Source organism: Tenrec ecaudatus, chromosome 13 (assembly GCF_050624435.1).
Source record: "Tenrec ecaudatus isolate mTenEca1 chromosome 13, mTenEca1.hap1, whole genome shotgun sequence".
Classification (NCBI taxonomy): Eukaryota; Metazoa; Chordata; class Mammalia; order Afrosoricida; family Tenrecidae; genus Tenrec; species Tenrec ecaudatus.
Genome location: NC_134542.1, coordinates 90,988,140 through 90,992,030, shown reverse-complemented (window position 1 = coordinate 90,992,030; position 3,891 = coordinate 90,988,140). Strand labels below are relative to the sequence as shown.

The window sequence follows — 3,891 nt, the reverse complement described above, 5'->3', positions numbered from 1 at the left end:
GAATAGTAGGGTGGCGCCTGGCTTCCTGGACCAGGATGCCATGTCGAATTGTGCAGATCATCTCAGGAAAGAAAGAGCCGCCTCTCTGACCTGGTCCCTCAGGAAGCCCAAGAAATAGCTGATGGTGGCCATCAGAACCACACCAATCCCCACTCCAAACACAATTCTCCTGCAGGGGTGGATAGTCCACAGAAAGCTGGGCACTGGCCATCCTCACCTGGAGCTTCTTTGATGTGAACTTCCAGCTGGGACATGTGATAGTGATCTGTGTGCATTGGTAATGTGGCAGCTGTATAGCCCTGAGCTATTCACCGAGACACTTGGCAGGAAGAGGATCTGCCTTGCTGCCGCTGGCCTCCTGTCCATGTGTACTCAGCATGCAGTTTGGAGTTGTTGAAGCAGAAGAGGGTAAAGTTAGAGACAACCTCAAAGGTAGAATCTATGGGGTTGGGCACAGGGACATCAGGAACATAGTTCATGTTCACTGGCAGGGGTCTGCTGAGTCTGGAGGTGGCAACGTTGCTCGCATTACATTGGTAGAGTTCTGTGTCACTATGTGTAACATTCAGGGAGGTGAGTATCCTGCAGTCTGTGGACAGCTCCCCTACCCAGTTGGGGAGGGCATTGCTTTCTTTCAACCACCTGACCAGCCTCTTAGGGTGGAACCACAGGCTGGGTGACAGAGCCGTGGCCTCCCTCCCCCACTGGGGCAACACTGTCAGCCAGGATGCCAGGCTGAGGCATAGGGATTCAGGGAGGACAAACAAGGTGTCTGTGGCACTCTGGCAGGGTTGATGGCCTTGCAGATGTAGATGCCAGAGGTGCCCAAGTGGATGGCGGATAGCAAGAGTGGCTGCCCAGCCAGCTCTGGGCCCCTATTGATCCCCCAAGAGTGCTGGGGTTGCAGATTAGATATGGTAAGGATATATATATCTTAATGAACTAGATCATGGTTGGCAAATAATGAAAACCCAACTCAATTGCCATCCAGTCAATCTGAATTCATGGTGACCCCATGTATGTCACAGCAGAACTGCTTTCAAAAGGACTTTCCAAAATTTGGTTCAAAAGCAACACAGATGAATGCATGTAATATTGTAGTTTAATATTTGACCTTCAAACTTGCCTTTTATGTCCATGGTACCAGACTGTAGATCCCTATTGTGGCATTACCATTGTGCCAAATGAATCACAGTTTCTATAAAACAAGGGAAAATATAAGCCTGACCCAGTATCAATAATCTAAATAAGAACTGGGTTCCTTAGCCTGGGTAGCAAATGGAGCTTTCTTCTTTGGAACTTCATTTGGAGCTTCATTTGAGATGATAACCTCTATACCAACATTTCCTGTATCCTTTTGCTATTGTTTGCTTCCTACCAGCACAGCTCATTCACTTGTTAGATTATAGGGTCAGGGAAAAAGAGAAGACTTTCCATGAATTGATAAAGGAGATCTGACAATGGGGTCCAACATAGCAATCATTGTGAGGATGGGGCAGAATCCAGTGGTATTTCATTCTGTTGTACATAGGGCTGCTATGAGTGGGAACCACCCAACTTGAAGATACTTAGAAACAACAAAAATAACTATAACCAGTATTTTATATTACTGAAATGACAAAAATATCTGATATTCTGTTCCTTTTAAATTTCTGAATATTTCCATCATTTTCTTCTGTATTTCTTCCATTTCAATGACACTCTGACACATGTATTCAGTCTTAAAGTGGATATACAAAGGGGGTACCCCCAAAAAACACCTGAATCACGCTGTGTGAAGCACAGCATAGCATGCATATTTTCTGCTAGTCGGGCATTAAGCAGCTCGCTCTGAGTTAGTGCAACTAGTGGCATTGCCTGGGGAGTTTCTCTCTGATCACGGGGAATTTTTTATAAAGCCAGTTTTACTTGGACCTCATTTTTGGGATTTTTTGATGGCTAATTGAAGAGAACAGTGTGTGCCTGTGAAATTTTGTTTCCTCCTCAGGAGAAATGCCACAGAAACTGTTGTGATATTGAACACAACTTACAAGGACAGCGCTATGAGAAAAAAAACAACAATAAAAAACCCTCGCCCTTTCCGCCCGCTTCCCCCTCCCCCCGAGAGCCGCTCCGGCCGCACCGCGATTGCTCAGAGCTCCCGGCTCCTGCTAAGCTAGCGCCGCCGCTGTCTCCCTTCAGCCGCCATCATGATCATCTACCGGGACCTCATCAGCCATGATGAGATGTTCTCCGACATCTACAAGATCCGGGAGATCGCAGACGGGCTGTGTCTAGAAGTGGAGGGGAAGATAGTCAGTAGGACCGAAGGTGCCATCGATGACTCCCTCATTGGGGGTAACGCCTCAGCTGAAGGCCCCCGATGGTGATGCAGCAGAAAGCACCGTGGTCACTGGTGTTGATATTGTCATGAACCATCACTTGCAGGAAACCAGCTTCACAAAAGAAGCCTACAAGAAGTACATCAAAGACTACATGAAATCAATCAAAGGCAAACTTGAATAACAGAAACCAGAAAGAGTAAAGCCTTTTATGACAGGTGCTGCAGAACAAATCAAGAACATCCTTGCAAATTTCAAAAACTACCAGTTCTTTATTGGTGAGAACATGAATCCAGATGGCATGGTTGCTCTGCTGGACTACCGTGAAGATGGTGTCACCCCATATATGATCTTCTTTAAGGATGGCTTAGAGATGGAGAAATGTTAACACAGTGGGCAACTCACGACCGATGCCTCATCCCGACTGGCTGCTGTTCATCCACACGACACCAAGACTTAGACAAACAGAACTGATATCATCGTGAGCTCTTCATTTACTTTTGACCCTGATTTATTTGGAGCGGAGGCTGTTTTTTTTTTTTAAAGGAAAAAAAAATGTCGTGTAGGTTGTCTCAAATAAAATGCATTTAAACTAAAAAAAAAAAAACCCAAAAAAACCCTCAAGCGTATGAGTGTTTTTCTCATTTCAAAAAGGTGAAATGTCCATTTAATGATAAATCTCATTATGGAAGTCCATTAACTTCCCCAATGGATGAAAATGTCTACTTGTAGAGCATTTGGAATTCGTTCCACAAGGTCAGACTGTTCATCAAGCTTTCTATCTAGAGGTTCTGAAAAGATTGCATAACAGTGTGCGACAAAAAAGGCCTGATTTGTGGCAGACAGGAGACTGGTTTTTCCACCAGGACAATGCATCGCCCCATGCAGCCATCGCCATGCACCAGCTTTTGGCAAAAAACAGTATGACCCTTTTGCCCCATGCACCTTACTCACCTGACCTCGCTCAGTGCGACTTCTTTTTGTTTCCATGAATGCAGAGGGGCATGAAAGGACAGCAATTTGGACTTGAAGAGGTGAAGTAAAGAGTGAGGGGGTTGCTGTCAGCCATCCAAACAGATGCATTTGAAAAATCTTTCCAAAAATGGAATTGCAGATTTCATAAATGTATTAAGTGTAATGGAGAGTACTTTAAAGGCGATAAGGCTGTTTTTAAAAAAAATTTAAATACATCGTTTTGAAAAAAATCTTTAAAAAATTTTTTTGGTACCCCTCATAATTTTCCATTTTTGAATTTCTTTTACAATAACCAACCTTAAGAACACACTAAGTGCAAAGAGCATTATATTCATTATCATATTGATCCATACACTGCTAGCCTTTGCCTGCTGAGAATAACTGCTTAGCAAGTGTTGCTATTTGTTCACATGGAAATTATATTGCAAATATTATGGATTGATGATTGAAATTGAAGATGATAAGAAATACATTTTGAAGACTTTAGCTAGCGATACGCTGTGCTAATCTACTGGTAGATTTAAGTAGATTCCCAAGAGGATTACTTGAATGAAAAAAAAATCCAATCAAACCATTGATTTGGCATTTTCTGACG

At 43.5% G+C, this 3,891-nt stretch overlaps 1 pseudogene; it reads left to right on the top strand.

Annotated features, from left to right (window-relative positions):
* The first annotated feature begins 2,148 nt into the window (after positions 1–2,148).
* Positions 2,149–2,794, top strand: LOC142424118 (translationally-controlled tumor protein-like; annotated as a pseudogene).
* The last annotated feature ends 1,097 nt before the right edge of the window (positions 2,795–3,891 follow it).